Source organism: Ambystoma mexicanum, chromosome 8, assembly GCF_040938575.1.
Source record: "Ambystoma mexicanum isolate Mex_15411 chromosome 8, UKY_AmexF1_1, whole genome shotgun sequence".
Classification (NCBI taxonomy): Eukaryota; Metazoa; Chordata; class Amphibia; order Caudata; family Ambystomatidae; genus Ambystoma; species Ambystoma mexicanum.
The window spans coordinates 503,022,154-503,041,439 of record NC_090929.1 but is presented as its reverse complement, the minus strand read 5'-3'; positions in this window follow the sequence as shown (position 1 = coordinate 503,041,439).

Genomic DNA, 19,286 nt, shown 5'->3' with positions numbered 1-19,286 from the left:
TTCATGATTTCCATGTGACACGAAGTCCGTCCCCTTGGTAAGAGTGGCGCATTTCACGACCGCTATGTCCACTGGGAGCTGTAGTGCTTTTATCAGCCTGTCCAATAAGGCTGCATGTTGCACTGGCGTGCCGTCTCCTCGGAGGTAGCCCCTCCTTTTCCAGCGCGCCAGACCTGCATGTACGGTGGATGTCACATAGGTGGAGTCACTGTACACCGCTACTTCCCGGTCTGCATGATTCTCAATGGCGAGTATCAGTACCAATAGTTCTGTGCCGAATAATGAGATGGTATTCGTGCACTATCGAGTACTCGAAACTCTCCATTTGCTAGGTGTTTTACCACTGCAACGCCTGTATACCTTTGTCCGTCTTCTTGGTCAATTCTCAAAGACCCGTCAATAAAGACTATCTCCCCACCTGCAAGGGCATTTTCTTTTACCCTGGGGATCTCATCATAGAATTCCTCATAATTTGCAAAGTCGTGTACAGGTTCTCCCTCTGTGACTGGCTCTGCTATGAACGTAGCTGGATTCGCAGTTTTACATCGCACTATTTTGATCGATGGGTTGGAGATAATCACCTCGTAGGAGGATGCTCTCTGAGATGTCAGTGTACCCTTAAGCTTCTCTAGTATGGCGAACAGTGAGTGCTCAACATACAGCATCATGGAGCACCCCATCACAATGGATGATGCTTTTTCGATAGCGAATGCTATCAGGTAGAACTCCTCTGCATAATTAGGTATCCCAAGGACTGGGGCCTTACAAATTACAGTGAGTGCTCAACATACAGCGTCCTGGAGCACCCCATCACAATGGATGATGCTTTTCCGATAGTGAATGCGGCAGCAGCTAGGTTTTGTTCAAATGGGAAGTGGCCCTTCATGACTGGGTCCAGAGTCCTGCTGTAATATGCTAGGGGCTTGTACCCCAGCGAGGTTCGCTGCACAAGCACTGCCGTCATAAAATTACCATTGGAATGTGAGAACAGGTAGAACTCCTCTGCATAATTAGGTATCCCAAGGACTGGGGCCTTACAAATTGCCCCTTTGAGTTCTGTAAACCCCTTTTTCATTGCCTCAGTCCATTCGATATCTTCCCTTGTTGCTTGGGCCTTTTTTAGGGCCTGAAGCAAGGGCTTGGTGTATGAGCTGTAGTCAAAGACCCATGCTCTGATGTAATTGCACAGGCCTAAAAAGCTTTGCATCTGTTTTATTGTGCGCGGCTTGGCCGTTTTCCTGATGGCTTTAGCCCTTTCTGGGGTTACCTTTTTCCCTTCATGAGAGATCAGTTGGCCTATGTATAACACTTCTGGCTGACAGTACTGCAACTTCTCCTTATCAACCTTGTATCCCTTCTCCGCCAGTATAGTCAATAGCTGCACAGAGTCTTGCCTGCATTGCTCTTCAGTGGTGCTGCAGATCAGAATGTCATCTACATACTGCAAGACAACACTGTCCACCGCAATGTTGCTTAGGTCCATTTGCAGGACTCTGTTGAAGATTGATGGGGACTCGCAGTACCCCTGTGGCAACCTCGTGCTTTTCAGATGCATTTGTCTGAAAGTGAATGATGTCAGATCCTGTGAGTCACGGTGCAATGGAATTGAGAAAAACACATTTTTCAAATCGATCACGTGAAATATTTTGCCACAGTGGGTATATTGCACAGAATTGTAGAGAGGTTCGGGACAATAGTGAACTCGGCTTCAACAATATCGTTTAATGCTCTTAAATCTTGGATTAAACGCCAAGACCCTCCTTTTGATTTCTTGACAGGATAAATCACTGTGTTGCAAGGTGATTCTGACGTCACTAAGATGCCCTGTTCCATCATGGCGGAAATTGTCTTTGCGATCCCTTCATCCGCTTCTCTGGACATGGGATATTGTCGTGCTCATGGCAAAATCACTCCTGGTTTCAGTTTAATCTTCACTTCACCTGCCCCCTTTAGGAGACCTACATCATAAGGCCCTGTAGTCCATACTGCGGCAGGCACTTGTGCCATGTCGTCATCAAAGTACTCTGGGCGTATCAGTGCCAACATCATTCTCTGTGGCACCTCCCATTGGATCATTTTGACCCAAAATATGAGACTCACTTCCACCCTTGTCTCTTCTAGGTCAGGGTGTTCTTCGAACAGATCGTCATCAGTGACGTCAGTGACTCGATACCCTTCTTCAATGGAAATAATCGCACACCATTGTCTGCCTTCATCGTCATTTCCTTCAACCAATACCACTTTTCCTCGTACTGCGGCAGATTGTATCATTAAGGGAAATACCTGTCCCTCCTCTTCATGCATGGGTATTCTTGGTCTGAATAGAAACTCATCAGGGGTTCTAATAGTTTTGTCTGCGAGGCCTGGCAGTCCTGCCATAAGTACCCGCACGCCATATGCGAAAACTTCTGGTTCTAACGGTGTAGCCCTCATTGCTACACGTCCTGAGTATGCTCTGATCAATTCTCACACGTTTGAATAATGCATTCCTGGGGTGGAGCACTACTATTCTCAGTAAACGAGATGGTCATGTTTAATTTAGTCATCAGCTCCTGACCCAGAATATTTACTGGGGTCTAGCTTGAATATAATAGAGGTACATTAATTTCGCACTCTCTCATTGAGACTGGGAGTGCGTCTGTAAAGGGAACTCTGCTATGAGCTCCAGTGAAACTCTGGGTATCTATGGCCTCGCCGGACAAGGGAAATTTCCCCTCACCTATGCACGAGCGCGTTGCTCCCGTGTCAACTAAGAAGGAATATTTTTTCCCTCTATTGTGACATTCACCCATGGTTCCCTGTTAGGGTCTGGTGTCACTGATAGGATAGAACACATCAGAGTCTCCCGAGAGCTGACCTATTTTATGTATTAGTTCGGTCCACTATACACTTGTATAATTCCCCCTTTGGGATTATTGCCCTGAGCCATTTGCGGCGGTGCCTGCTGGGGTTGTCCCTGTGGCAAATTCCCAATGTTCGGTGGTTGACCCGTTTGTTGTGCACCTTGCTGCACGCCTGACGCCTGTGGCTGTACTGCGTAATTTTGTGCACCGTCCTGCTGCGGGGCGGCAGGTTGATTCACCATGCCTGTTCCCATCCCTTGGCTGTTTTGCCACATGCCTTGGCTTCTGCACATGCGTGCCACGTGTCCTGTCACTCCACACAGCCAACACACTGGCAGTGGTCAGGCCATTTGTCCATCCGGCATAGCTGTACCGCCCATTCGTGCATTCTGAAAACCACCTTGAACATTCTGAAAACCTCCTTGGTTACCTCGAAACCCTCCCTGATTGCTCTGCCATCCTCTACCTCCAAACCCCCGTCCCCTTGGGTAAAATCCTGTGTTACCCTGATTATTCTGCGATGGGTTAGTCGCTTGCTGTGTGCTTGGTTCGGCTGGGCTGGTGAGCTTGGCTCCCTCGAGAGCATACTTCGAGAGCTTCTTTTACACTAGCTTTGCCTCCTCTCCCTTACTAGTTGCCTCCTTTTTCCGATTCTTTTCCTGCAGCAATCTGCAATAGAGCGCGATTGTTAATTGTATTTCGGCCCATGGTTTAGCTTCTATTCCTACCAATTTCTTAAGCTGTTTTTGCACCGGTTCTGGTAACCCTTGGCACAATATATGGTAAAATACAGGGATGAATTTCGTCCAAGACTCATGCGTTTCGAGTACCCACGTGTCTTGAAAATTCTGGATATAAATCAACGGATCCTCAGATTCTTTCATTTTTCGTGTCATTATAGCTCCCGTATCAGAAGTGTCTGGGTATAGTGTACACAGCGCCTTCCACACTGCTGCTCTACAATTATTAAATGGCACTCCGTCATGGGAGGTGTTAGTTAGGTTTACCCTAGGGTAGCCTGCCCGTTTCCATACATCATCTGCTCTTTCACCAAGTATGGTGATTAGGAGGCCCTTTATGCCCCCTATAGCTAAGGTGACACCCCCTGTCATTTTCTCTAACTCATGTATCCACTTTCCGGCTCCCGATGTCAACATTGGAAGTTTATTTTTAAGGTTCTCCCGGTCCATGTGTGGCCATGGAATATATTGTGGTCCTGCTCCCCCATTTTCTAGCAACGGGAATTGGAATGCACAGTCCTCCTTCTCTTTCCCCATAGCTCTCTGGTCTACCGCCGGTGTGGCATTCCCGCCTTGCTGTCTACCTGGCAATGCCCTTAATCCATCTGCATAGGCAGGTGCTGACGCCCCCCTCTGACCATGGGGTGTTTCTTCATGTCGGCTGGACTGTCCAGCGGACTTCGGTGCCCTACTTGTGGACCCGCAAGCATCTGACCATCGTACCCCTCGGTCCCAATTGGGAGCCATTTTTCGCACCGTCTCCCTTCTTCATGCGCCCCATCCTCCGTTTCCCCACCGGAGTCAGATCCTGAATACTCCCAGTTTACACAACTTCTTGCATGTCCTTCATTCTGCCCAATCTCCAACCTGTCTAGGGACAGTCCCCTGCTCCCACTACTTCGGGTGACATCCTCATTTTCATATAGCTGAGTGCTCTTTAAGCGCTCATCCTCCCTTCCCCCTTGGGAAATTAGTTCCAGCCCCATCTCGTCATAGATTTTATCAATCGTTTCCTCGATGCTTCTGGTGTCGAAGTCATCTTCAATATTTGTCCCGCTTGTACCTGGTACCGCATCGCTTGCAGGAAATAATTCTTCTATGGGCCTCATTACGACTCAGGCGGTAAGGGTTTTACGGCGGCGTAAACAGCGCCGACCCTTACCGCCTGAGTACGAGGTCCCTTAGCGCCATGGCGGATTTAACACCTGCTTTTAGCAGGTGTTAAAATCCATGGCGCTAAGGGACCATGGAGTTAATTACGCCACCGTAATTTACGGTGGCGTAATTAACGCCTTCCCCACTCCCATTATGCCCTATGGGGCAAAAATGGGAATGGGGAAGGGTAAATGGGGATTGGGGACTTACCGCCCCGCCGACCTCGGAATGGGGCGGTAAGTCCGCCTACCACCATGGCGTAAACATAGTTTACGCCATGGTGGTAAAGTCACGGCTCAGACGGTAACTTACTGCCTGGGTCGTAATGAGGCCCAATGTCTTCCCATTCTACAATAGGATTGGAATTTTTAATTTCCAGTTGCAAATATTCTAAATCACGTGCCCTCTGTCTATACTTGCGTTCTGCTTCCTCATCTGTTTCCTTTTGCTTCTTCGCTTCTTCTCTAGCCTTATCTACTTCCCTCATCCGTTCATTTCTATGTTCTTTTGCCCTTCTACTTTCCTCGTCTTCTCGCTTCTTTACCTTTCTTTCATGCACTCGCCTTTCTTCCTCTAGTTTTAGCATGTTCTGCCTGTACTTCCCATAGGCTGCGTATTGTGTGCGACTGAGCAGTATTCCTTGCTCTTCGCGATATAGTTGTTCCCGCCTTAACCTATCCTTCTTTCTTTCCCTCTCGTCTCTTATTTCCTTTTCTTTCTCTTTTTCCTTTCTCTGCACCTCATCAGACCATTCCCTCGGTCTTATGTCATCACTCCCTTTACCATCAAGTTTCAGCAATAGCTGACCTCCCATCCACTCGTCCTTTGCGAATGCTAACTCGCTACTTCCTTTCTGCTTCTTTCCCTCTCTCTCAAGAGATTCACTACTCTGTGCCTGATTCTTTCCTTCATCACTGCGTCTCTCCTTGTCCCTCGGGACTACGGAGGCACTATTACTTTCCTGCTCCTTTTCTTTGATGTCGTCACTACTGTATGTAGGAGATTCATATGCGGGGTTGCTGTACCCCGTAGCTGCCTTAAGTTCTCTTAGTGGGTAAATACCCTCTGGCTTACTGCCTTCGATCACTGGCTCAGGCGGGGTAGGTGGCGTGGTAGGCGTCTCACCCCCCTCCGTACATACATTTAATATCCAGTCTCCGGGTGGTTCTTCCACCTTTGTTTTCAAACATTTTCCACGGTTCCAGCACAGCAAGATGTTTCTCTAGCTTCTTGCCGGTATATGTGGCATGTAGGAAGGTGGTCATGTGTTGTAAAACAGCCTTAGAGAGTGACCCGTTCTGGGGCCACGACATAAACATCTTATTGGCGGTTCACTTAACCCATTCCTGGCTATATTTCATGCTTGGGCAGTTGCTTGCATAGATGTGCAAGCGGGGTAACTTCCTCCATTCTTAATTTCGTCGCCACAGTGATTATATAATTCTATGACCTCTCAATAGTATGAGCAAGCACCATGTACGCAAGCTCCAATCCAATCTTTTGCCGCCAAATTTTATACCAACAATTTACTCAAAACTCATCAATTCAGTGGCGCTTCCCTCTTAGTTACAGAATCACGTAAAACCAAGATGCATTTTAAACAATCACCAATACAATTATTTTATATTTGACATACAACAGAACACATATGACAGACGTTTGACAGACTAGACAGACACCAGCTGGTCATACGTATACCTGCCTTCTAATTAACACCCTGTCATGGGATGTGAACGAACCCCCTTAATGACGTCTTTAAATGTCATCGGAGCCTAATTGTCCCCCACTGTGGGCTATGGGTTCACGTTCCTTCTGACCACTCTTTAAAGCACAGGAACAAGGCAAACCCTTACGTTTTCTCTCGGGTGCCCCCCGGTATTCTTTATGTTTTCTCTCGGGTGCCCCCACGGTATTCTTTACGTTTTCTCTCTGGTGCCCCCCCGGTATTCTTTACGGTGTATCTCTTATGCTCGAGTAATTAACCCCCTATATATATATACAGTCTTCTTCTACTTCTAGCTACTTTATTATTTCTCTTTTCCCCGCCGCCCTCCGTTACCTTTCCCTTGCTGGCGAGTTTTATTGCTTCACTCACCGATCGCATAGTTTCCTCTCTGGAACTTCGGGATCACTGCCCCTTCCTCTTCCTGCTTTTAAGGTTTTCGTCCGATCCGCTGCCCATGGGAATGAGAAGGGTTATGCTTGGAAAGGCAGGTTCCTTCAGACCCACTGCAGATTTTTGAAATTTTTACTCGATCGTTGTCCACGGGGAGCTCTCAGTCTACTCAGCCGGAATGGCGAAAGGACTCATGATCTTACCGAAGGCCTAGAGTTAGTTCGGTCTAAGGGTGTCTTATAACTATATCAATCGATAATCTATAATCGATGGCTGAAACCATCCTCATGCTACCAAGTGTTCAGGAGGAGAGGAATTCGCTGACGGGCCCATTGGTCAGCACTCACCCTCTAGAACTTGTAAGACAAGATAGCTGCACCATGTGAGGGCAGGGGGTGCAGGACTCACATACTCCAGCACGACTCAATAAGGTAGACTCAGTAAATTGGCAAAGGGAAGTCTGTTTAATGGAAATTTCATCAAACAGAGAAACAAATGGGAATCAGCTGTAGTGCAATCACCTGTCTCGCTCCGACTTCCTCGAACTTCAGTTGAACAGCCACCTTTATGCAAAAATCACCATGCAATATAATTGGTTAGGAAAGGTAACTTAAGTATAGGTGTTATATCTGTATATGATAATAGGGCATGCGGATTGGATAACTCTTATCGGGTGGGTGTTTATGCCCATCACTCTACATCATGCGTGATAGACGTCACTATAACTACGACGTCCTATTGGTTACAATATCTATAGGACTCCAGATAACTTGGTCCATTGTGATTGGGCAGGTTACACCCCTAGACATAAATTCCCACTTTTAATTAGAAGCATGCAGAGTGGACAGCACTGTGCCTGGTGTCCCAAGTTTCACCCTGCCTCCCTTCCATCAATCAGTGTTTTAGGGCGACGTGTCAATTAGTTGGCTAAGGATGGCCTCGAAACTGTAGTCTCTTATCGGGAAAAGTTACGGCATCCTCGGGTCCTGGATGACATCAGGCGATGGTACTTCTTCGCGCCTGGCTATATCAATGATATTTGTGATGTCATCTTTGATGTCCTGGGTGTTAGTCTTAGCAATGCACGTAGATGGTGCGAGTTATGGTTGCTTAGCTTACCATAATTGGGGAATGTGCAGTGTTTTTTGGTTTCACTGTGAAGTATAACATCCCTTTAACAACTTTTTTTACTGAATGTACATATATATATATGGCAGGGAATGAAAACAAAGGGACTAAACGTGATGTCATCAGTGATGTCATCAGTGACATTTGAGATGACATCTTTCATGTTCTGTGTGTTAGTGTTAGCAGTGCGCAGTGGTGATGGCAGGTATGGGGGCTTATTGTACCATAACTGTCGAATTTCAGGGTTTTTTCGGTTGTAATTTGAAGCGTAAAGGGGAGGGAGACATTTTTTTTGTTAGTGAAGGGCACAGGCTTTTGGTAGGGCAACTTAACCATAACGTCCCCTCAACAAAGTTTTTGTTTGTAGTATATATATATATATATATATATATATATATATATATATATATATATATATATATATATATATATATATATGTCGAATTACAATAATGTCGAAAACAAAAATGTCGATTTTTTAAATTTTTTTATTTACATGTTTTTTTGGGGTTCCGGTGGTAAAAAAAAGGGGTAAAACATAAAAAAATATTAAAAAAGGGGGGTTGGAGGGGGAACCCCCCCATTTCAAATAAAAATCAACAAAAAAAAAAGAAATTCAACATTTTTATTTTCGACTTTATTTTTTCGACATTATGACTTTTGACATATTTGTGTTCGAGATTATGACTATAAACCTATATATATATATGGAACATGGGAATGAAAAACAGAGTATAAAAATGAATGATAGAGGCAGACCTACTAGGCCTTGTGAGCATTCAGAACGTGCAAGTGTAGAGAGAGAGAAGGGATGAGTGAGTGGGGGGGGTAAGTGCTAGGTGTCCCATTAGGGAAGTGCTAGACAGTGAGCAGCTGTAAGTGGCTAGGTGAGAGTGGTTAGCTGCCAATAAATAAGTATGTGCAGGCCTGTGGTGGCAAGGCCAGTGGGTGCCAAGGCCAGTTCTGAGAGCAGATAGAGGCTGAAGGCAATTGGGTGTGGAAGGGCAGGGCCCAAGAGGACACATAAAGGCCCTGGTCACCAATCTGAGCCACTGTGGGGTTTAGCAGAGAAGGGAGGAAGGGAAGGGGACAGTGGTGTAACACAAACTTTGAGCCCCCACTGCAAGCAATGCTGAGGGCCCCCCCAACTCAGCCACAAATCACGAGTCACGCCACACTCTGAGCCGGCCTAGATTACCACGGCCAATATGCAGGAATGTGCCGCTAAAGGTGTACGCCCCACACTGCACTAGGGGAACGATATAAAGAGTGGGACTAGGAGTAATGAAGATTACAAGTAACTAAGCCAGGCATTACCTCCATGTCCCTTTACCTCATCCCAGTACTTGTGTATGAGGCAAAGTGCCTCATACACAAGTACTGAGACAAGGAAGAATAGGCTATGAGTAATGAAGATTATCAATAAATAAGCAAGGGATTAAACACAAGTAGTGGTGCAACACCATTGAGCTGACTAGGCTACAGCCCTCCCCTCACACACCCCTGAAATCTTGGGCTATGTCGACTCGACCTGGCTGACCTACAGAGCTGTTGCTGGACAGAACAGGACACAGATGTTAAACGGCACCTGGGTTTCGCTGTTAACAAAGGCCTGACAATTACTAACTTCAATCTTTTTACTGTTAGTACCTGCTTTCAAATGCATAATTCTTTAGGCAATTGAAATCTTGATGTCGGTTTAGTACTTGCATGCCAGGGAAGTGATTTGAAGGGTAGAGAGGAACAGAATACCAGTTATTCTCACAGTAGTCCATAAGTGGGTGTTCCAGACTTAAAAGAGAGAGAGTTAACTGCATGTAACTTTGAAGCTGCACTAGAATAGTCTAATTAGAATGCATAACATAAAGAAGTTAGATGCCCCCACACAAATAGGTTTGCCCCTCCCCCGCCGCCCATGAAGTTAGCATCTCTCCCAACAACCGAAGGGTTAGTCCCCCCAAAATAAAGGTTTTGTTGCGCCCCTGAACACAAGCACACACACCATTCACCATACACATGCACACCCAGCCACCCATACATTTAAGTGTGTACCCCTTCACCACACAGGCATGCCCAGGCAGCCACCCATACATTCAAATGTGCACCCTTTCACCATACAGGCACACCCAGGCAGCCACCCATCCATTTAAGTGTGCACCCTTTCACCATACAGACATACCCAGCCAGCCACCCATCCATTTAAGTGTGCACCCTTTTACCATACACTCACACAGGCACCCACCTATACGTTTAAGTGTGCAACCTTTCACCATTCAGGCACATCCAGACATCCACCCATACATTTAGGTTTGCACCCTTTCACCATACACTCACACAGGCAGCCACCTATACATTTAAGTGTGCACCCTTTCACCATACAGGTACAACCAGGCAGCCACCTATACATTTAAGTGTGCCCATTTAATCATAAACTCACACAGGCAGCCACCCATACATTTAAGTGTGCACCCTTTCACCACATAGGCACACCCAGGCAGCCACCCATACATTTAAGTGTGCCCATTTCACCATAAACTCACACAGGCAGCCACCTATACATTTAAGTATGCACCCTTTCACCATACGCTCACACAGGCAGCCACCTATACATTTAAGTGTGCACCCTTTCATCATTCAGGCACACCCAGGCAGCCACCCATACTTTTTAAAGTACAAGGGGGACCCCTCCTAGCACATGTGGTGGCACCCCCCCCACACCACAGGGGCTGTGGGGGCCCTTGTTACACCAATGGAAGGAGGAGGTGAAAACTAAAGTCTTGAGGAGTTTCTGGAATTTGAGGAGGTCTGGCTCAAGACGAAGAAGAAAGGGGAGGCTGTTCCATAGTAGGAAGCCTGCTGAGGAAAGAGATCGGTCACCAGCTTGCTGTTTAGCGAAGCGCTTGACAAACAGGGAGTTGGTGCGGGAGGAGCGTAAATATCAGGAGGGAGAGTATTTAATGAGTGCAAGTTGTAGATAGCGTGGTCCCTGACCCCAGACAGCCTTATGGATGATGCAGAGGGATTTGAATTTGATCCTTGCAGCAACCAGGAGCCAGTGGAGAGTTTATTTATTTGTAGTTTTTATAAAGCGCTACTCGCCCATGGGTCGGGCCTCAAAGCGCACAAAAGACACAACAGGACAGACATAACAAATTCCAACGGAAAGGGAAAGCAGAAGACACCAGTCAAATCTGAGCAGATCTGTGAAAGGGACAGTCTAGTCTCGGTCAAAATTGAACAAGTGAGTTTTGAGACTTTTCTTGAACTTGTGAATGGAGTTCACACAGGAGTTTATTCCAATGTGATGGAGCCTGAACGTCAAATGTGTACCCGCCAAAAGTTTTAAGATTATACCTAGGTTGAAAAAGTTTAAGGGGGGTCATAGAAGCGCAGATGGCAACCAGGTGGAAGGATGGTGAGGCAGTTGTTCAGGTATTGCAGGGCTTCACCATGAGAGCACTTGTAAGTCAAAGATAATAACTTGTGCGTGACACCATGTTTAATAGGAAGCCAATGAAGACTTTGTCTTGCATTTGTGACACGATCCCTCCGGGTAAGACCATGGACAGCTCTGATTGCCCTGTTTTGAGCTACTTGTTTTTAGGGCTGGAGAGATGCAGTCCCTGTGCTTGAAGCCAAGGATAAGTCTTGCAGCGCTATTCTAGATTAGCTTGAGGGGTCGTAGAGAAGAGGAGGGTAGGTTAAGGAAAAGGCTATTGCAGTAATCTAGCCTAGAGAGAACCAGAGCTCTGGAGACATTGAGTTTCTGGGGGAAAGTGAGGAAAGGAATAATTCCTTTAAGGAGGTGGAGTTGAAAGTGGGCCTTCTTGGCAAGGTCCTGAATGTGAGGGAGGAAGGAAACAGAGGAGTCGAAGATGACTCCCAGGTTTCTAGCTACAGATGAAGGGGAAGGGGGAGCGGCCAGAGAAGATGTCCAGAGTGAGGGGAAGAAAGAAGGAGCAGGAGTCCCAATAGAAAGGTTCTCAGTCTTGCTCGCGTTGACGCAGAGATCATTGGAAGTACACCAGGATTGGATGGCAGATAGGCAGTCAGGAATGATGGAGGAGTAAGAAGAGGGTCAGAGGGATGCTTGAAGAAGAGCTGTGTGTCATCTGCATAACACTGGAAGTAGGGGGCGAGAGGGGAAATGAGGTATGCAAGCAGAGCAAGATGGGTGTTAAAGAGCCAGGGTAAAAGTTGGAGCACTGGAGGACACCGCAGGTGGAAATAGAGGTGGGGAAGGAGAAACAGCTCAGAATAACCTGGGAGGGATGGACATTGAGAGATGAGGTCAGCCAGTCCAGCGCCTGCTCCGAGATAACTAGGGTAAAGTCAAGCTGTTTTATGAGGATGGAATGGTTGACCGTATCAAATGCAGAGGAGAGATCAAGTAGAATGAGAACAGCAGGAGAGTTGGAATCAAGAGATGCGAGCAATTCCTCATGGGTGTTCAGAACAGCAGTTTCCGTGCCCCTGGATGCTCGGAAACAAGATTGATGGTCGTGTAGGCAACTAAGAAGTTCAGTGTGCTGGGTCAGTTGGGGGAAGACCAGCTTCTCCAAGAGTTTCCCAAGGAAGGGGGTGATAGATATGGAGTGGTAGTTGGCTGGAAAAGATGGGTCTGCAAAAGGTTTTTGCAGGAGGGGGCGCACAAGGGAGTGCTCAAGGGTGGAAGGGAAAGATCCAGTAGCAAAAGAGTGATTGCAGAAATCAGCAAGTGCAGGGGCAAGAGAGCCAATATTGTCCTTAATGGTTCCGGAGGAGCAGGGTGAAACCTGTTTAGAGGAGACCTTCATGGAGCAGACAACCCTGGTCACCTTATTAGGTGTGTAAGGAGAGAGAAGGAGGAGAGAAAGGTAGAGTGAGGATGGGAGGCCATAGGAGGCAGGGAGTGGGGGAGTGGGAGAGGGATGAAAGGGTGCTCGGGATGTCCTGAGTTTTTGCAGTGAAGTTTGTGGCCAGTGAATTGTAGAGGGCCTGGGAGGGAAGAGGTGAGGAGGAGACTGCGGAAGGGTTGACAAGTTCCCTGCAGATTTTAAAGAGTTCAGCTGTGTTATTGGATGCACTGGAGACATGAGCCTGGATGTGGGCCCTTTTCTTGGTGTGGATGGAGAGTCTGTAATGCCTTTGGAGCAGGTGACAGACCAGTTTGTCAAAGGGTAAGCCTGAGGTCTGCCACTTCTGTTCTGCTGCTCTGCACTTGGGTTTCAGTGTTGCAAGTTCATTGTCGTACCAGGTGTTACGCTTGGAGGCATGTTTCAGGTGGATCCTCATGACTGGGGCAAGAATGTCAAGGGTATTAGTAATGGCAAGATGGAGGTTGCTGAAAGCAGAGTCAGGGATGGAGTCTGGAGTGGCGAGAAAGGGTAGAAGGTAGAGTTGTCACTCGTTTCATCGGACGGATGTTCGTTAACGAGGTTGCCTGGGCTGGGGGAGATGCGGTCAGAGGGCCATGAGGACTCAGGTGAGAGGAGATGAGAGAGTGGTCTGACTAGGAGAGTAGGGTGATGAGTGGGGGGAGAGTCAAAGATCAGTGTGGATAAAGGCATCAAGAGTGTGTCCAGCCGTGTGGTTAGGACCAGAGGGGAGAATGGAGAGGGAGAGAGAGGTGCAGAAGTCACGGAATAGAGTGGATGCCGTGATTGAGGAGTCAAGGTGGATGTTGAAATCGCCCACGAGAATGAGTTTAGAGGTGGTTGTGAGGAGAGAGGAAGATAAATCAGGCGATTCAGAGAGGAACTGGGTGGTAGAACCAGGTGGTCTGTAGATGGTGGCAATGGTCAGAGAGGAGGTGGGAGAGATGACCAGCTTGCAGACCAGGCTGTCAAAGGTTGAGTAAGGCTGGGTGTGTATGAGGGAAGAAGGGACCCAATCATGGAAGATCAGAACAACCCCACAGCCAGCACGATGAGGGCGAGGCTTGAAAACGATCTTAGAGCCATCAGGGAGAAGGGAGTCACAAGCAGTGACTGAGCTGGCATTGAACCACGTCTCGATAAGAGCGAGAATATCAAGGTCAAGGTGTTGAAGTAGGAAGCAGTTGTCGGCAAATTGTTTGATGGCAGAACTAGCATTAAGCATGGCTAGATGCAAGAGGTCTCCACCTTTGAAGGTTCTCAGAGGAGGGGTACAGGCGTGTGGTACACCAGTCAGAGGGGTGGGGCAGAGAGAGTGGAAGATGGAGTAGGAGGTGAGGGAAGCAAGTTAATTAGGGATTGCAGGCACTGGTCAAAGTGGCAGAGGTTGGGTGAGGACACTGCACCAAGATAGTGCCAGTGTGATAGACATTAATGATACACCTGGATGATGCGAAGCCCGCTAAGAGAACTTCCCACTTAGTGCTACCATTAATGGGTGAGGAGGTGAGGGGAGAGAGAGTAGAGAAGATATGAGGAATCCAAAGATCTGGAGAGGGGACAGAAAAGAGGATATCAGTGAATATGTGTCTGGAAGATTCACTGAAATAGGGGTCTGCAATAGGTAGGCCAGGGTTAGTGGTCAAGGTGTCTTTTTAAGCTTTTCCTTCCAGACTTCATGAGAGAGGGAGGATAGGTGATAGTGTAACAGTTAGAGAAAATAGGGGAGATGGTGAGTGCCATAGGGGCAGAGGATAGTTGGAAGAAAGAGGAGGGGCTGCACAGCACAGTCCAAGCACAAAATCACCAATCTTCGAATTTTCAAAAAAGGCACAAAAAACAATGCAAAATGGGGTGCAGAGATGTTAAAACACACAGCAGACTTCGAATTTTCAAAACGGGCACTAAAAGCAATGCAAAATGGGTGGCAGAGATGTTAAAACACACACCAGGCTTCACATTTTCAAAAAGGAAACAAAATGCAATGCAAAATGGAGTGCAGAGATGTTGAAAAACACACATCAGGCTTTGCATTTTCAAAAGGGCACAAAAAGGGTACACAGTGATAATAACAAATTCACAATAACGCCTTACTTTTTCAGTGAATAAAAAATAATGATAAAGTACCGAATTTTATAGTGTATATCGGGTGGGGTAAGGGAATGAAAATTGGGCAGGGGGTTGGTGTGGGCTAATAACGCTAGGAAATGGGGGGCTCTGCCCTTGAGACCATAAAACCCATAAAGTCTCCTGGGAAACAACCTGGAAGCACTACTGTATGTTATTGCAATACTCCTTCTTTTCTTCCTGTAAGTATTGATACCACCAAGACCAGGAAGACTAAAATAGACATACAGTCTAATCTCAAGTCATCTTCCAAGAGTACTGTGAATAAGATTTTTGAGTTATAAAAACGACTCCTTTTCCAAGTACAGAAGGTACTAGGAAGAAGTAGCCCAGAGGTGGCATGAAGATTACACAGTGGACACAAACAAAGGACTATGACACTCCATTGGGGAGGACCCAGCTGTATGCCATAAAAATGGAGAAAGGGCTCAATGAGAGGCGATGCAGGCATGAAGCCTGGCAGACCTGGGACGTTTGAACCTGGAAGCAAGAAGCTACATCGGGGAAGTAAACCTCCAGTCGGGAGAATGCAGACAGCAGGATGCAGGAGCCCTTTGCAGGCCATCGCAGAGCAGGCCTGACTGGAAGCTGGGAATCGACAGATGGTGGGATGACCATGAGGAGGTGGACCGTGTGGTCTATTAACTGTTCAGACACAACATGGCCAGAGATCCAGCAGAGCCAAAGCACGGCATTTTGGAGCAGAAAGAGAAGCAAGGAGAGCGTTCAGCAGAAATGCAATGACCCAACACCCGAGGAAGAACCTGTGATGTGCTCCCAACATTAAAAAGGTAATGGGAGTCACGGCAGACCCGATAGGGGATTGCTAAAGAAGGCATTGGGAGTAATCTCTCTCCTCTCAGTCTTTGTGCCAAAAGAATCAAATATAAAGAAGGCATCGGGAGTAATCTCCCTCATCTCCAGAGTTGTGATAAAAGTACCAAGTAGGAAATTACATCACAAGTTATCCTCCTTGTTTCAGTAATTGTACCAGAAGTACCAAATGTAAAGAAGTCATCTGGAGTAATCTCCCTCGTCTCCAGTGTTGTAATAAAAGTACCCAGTGTGTACATTACGGTTTATAGTGATAATTTCGAAAACATTTTTTTGTTTTACCCATTTCTTTTTATTCCCGGACCCCAAAATAAATATATAATTAAAAAAAAGAATTCGATATTTTTTTCTCGATATTATTGTTTCGACATTATTTTCTTTCGATTTTTTTTTTCGAAATTATGACTGACCACCGTACATTACATCACAAGGGATTTTCCTTGTCCCAGTTTTGTTACAGAGACTGAAAGAGTAGAACATATCTGGAGTAGTCACCCTTAACACTCTATCCTCAAGAGAGACACTAAGGCTAGAGTGCTACGAGAACAGTCTCTTTTGTCAGAGTGTTAGAATTAACCAAGGATATTATGGAAACAGTTCCCCTTCTCACCGACAAGAGGAAGATAAAGAAAGTTAAGGAAAAACTGTTTATTGGAAGTGTTTGACCTTTAAGCAAGCACGGAGAGAAGGCTGGGAAGAGTTGCAACGCTTGATAAAAACTGTTGCAGGACGTTATCCCAAGATAGCCAACGGCTGAACCAACTGAACCAGGAGATGGGAGTCATTCTCCTGGTTTTCCACATTATTGTTGAATCAGATACTACGGCAAAAGGTTGCCAAACAGCAGCCTGGAAACTGACCAAGTTGACTAGGAGAAGCTAGAAGATATTGAAATGTTGGACCTGGCGAAGGGAATCATTTTCCTGGTATTGTCTACAAGTACAAAGGTTGAACTATTACCAAAGAGAATAGAAATGCGCCCATAGAGATGATCCCATTGAATCAGGAGAAGGGAGTAATTCTCCTGGAACTATTTATTTTAATGTCTTTTGTTAGTGGTACGGTGTAACGCTCACCTGACTCCCATGGAGGCGCTGGCCTGGTTCGCGCTGCTGTGACCTCTTCTAAGGTGATGCGCAGGTTTCGGAAGACGGACTGGACCGGGCCCCCAAATCTGGTTTGTCTGGCTCGCAGAAGTATCCTTCTGTAGGCGAAAATAGGGGATTAACTGTCTGCGGGGTAATGCAATCAGCCTCCCACTTTCCCCTCTCACCCTCCTCGAAACCCTTCTGTGATTCCTCGTAGCGTCTCACCTTAGGGTCTGGAAGGACAAGCTCTCCATCCTGCTTCTGATGCAGGGGCGCGTTGGTATCCAGTTACTTCACTGGATTTTCAGATTGGTGAGAACCAAACTTGCTTGGCTTCCAGGTAAGTTTTTTGATAAGAGGTTCCCCTTGTGTCCATGCATTATTGTACTAATGCTAGTGTCTTTTTCCCCATAGGGGCCGGGGTACAGAATGCCGGGGAACAGGCACCGACCCGAGATGAGAGGTGAAATCCTTGTAGAAATCAGGTAAGTCTTTAATGAGCGTTTTTTGGTAATGCCTTTTCATTCGCTCATTAACGCTGATGTCTTTTTTTCCCCTTAGGGGCCGGGGTCCGGAAATGCCAGGATGCGGCGCGGACCCGAAATGAAGAGGGAACGAATCAACAGGTAAGTCTTAACAAGGAGATTTAGCTTTCCTTATTCCTTTCTCTATCTCACCTTTTGTTCTGGTCTTTTTCTCCCTAGGTGCTGGGGCGTGACTGCGAATCCGGATGATCGCTGCTGAACATGGAGGCGCCCTGTAAATGTGAGTGGAATGCGGCGCCGCAGCGATCGACGCGATGAGCTTTTAAATAAAAGTCTTCCTTTTCAGGATTGTCGGCGAGATGTCTCCGGGATGCGGATTTAGTAGGTAAGGACTTTTCCTTCTTCTGTTCTCTTCTTCTCTTCCTTTGCAGGTGATCCAGGATGCTGGCAGGCGTGGCAGAAGTCAGGATGCGGGAGCAGACACGGTGAGCGTCCAGCTGCTAGATGCAGAACAACGCGAAGCACGTGTGGCTGTTCGGGTGGGGTTTAAATAGCCTTGGAAGAAGTTCCAGGTATGTATCCTTCCTCCAATCAGGTATGTATCCTTCCCCGACCACGCCCGGATGGTAAATTAGTCCCACAGGTAAAGTAGTTCCTTTTAGGCCTCAAGGAGGCCGGGATCCTGCAGTATGGTCTGCATCAGGTAAGTGCACCCAAGCACTTCCATAATGAGCCTGGCGCCTATGGCGCCAGGACTGATGTCTTTTATGAGCCTGGCACCATAGGCGCCAGGACACTGTCCAAAGGGCCCCTATATGGGGTTTCTGGGTCCTTCCTTGGGGACTGGATGTCCGCTTTCGTAGAGGCAAAGCTTGAACCGGCTCCCCGGGAACGGGCATCATGACAGAACTCCCACCCAAGGCCCCTCCCAAGGTTGTTCCCTCAGGGGGTTTTGGTTTGTCTGGGAAGAGTCGGTGGAATTTCCTGACTAATCGAGGTGCATGCACATGGTCGCTGGGTTCCTGTCCTGAGGTCCGTACCCCTTCCAATCAATTAGGTAGAACAGTTTTGACCTAAACATTTTTTAGTCTAAAATGTTCTTCACTTCGAATTCGGGCTCCCCATCTATTAGAATAGGTTCTGGAGGTTTGAGTAGTCGGTTTCCGGGTACCACTGGTTTCATAAGTGACACATGAAAAACAGGGTGAATTTGCATACTAGCTGGTAAATCAAGTTTAACAGCCACTGGGTTAATTATTGCCGTAATAGAATAAGGTCCCAGATATTTTGGGTTAAAAGTTCGAGGCCCTTTGAGTGGTAAATGTCTGGTAGCTAACCACACTTGATCCCCAATCTGATACGGAGGTGCTTCACTCCGATGTAGATCAGCATTCTCCTTGTATTTTCTCTTGGCTTGTTGTAAATGCGTAGTTGCCTCTTTGAAGGCTTGGGTAATTGTAGAATGCAGATGTTCTACTGCAGGCATTCCGAGGTTCTGAGGTGAGTCAAGGTTTGAGGTTCGAGGGCGATGCCCAAACAAAGTATAAAAAGGACTGTGGCCAGTTCCAGAGTGTACCGAATTATTATATGCGTATTCGGCTATCCAAAGAATGTCTTTCCAGTTGCTTTCAGATTGCTGTAACATACACCGTAAGTATTGCTCAAGGGTCTGATTTGTCCTCTCGGTCTGACCATCGGTCTGAGGGTGGTGACTGGTTGATAATCTTACGTCGATCTGCGCCATTTGACAACATTTGCGCCAGAAGTGGGAAATGAATTGGCTTCTCCGGTCAGAGATTAGTATAGATGGGAATCCATGTAGCCGAACAATATTTTCGAGGCATTCTTTGGGTAGGACAGAAGCTGAAGGTAAACCTTTCAAAGGAATAAAGTGGGCCATTTTGGAAAACAAAT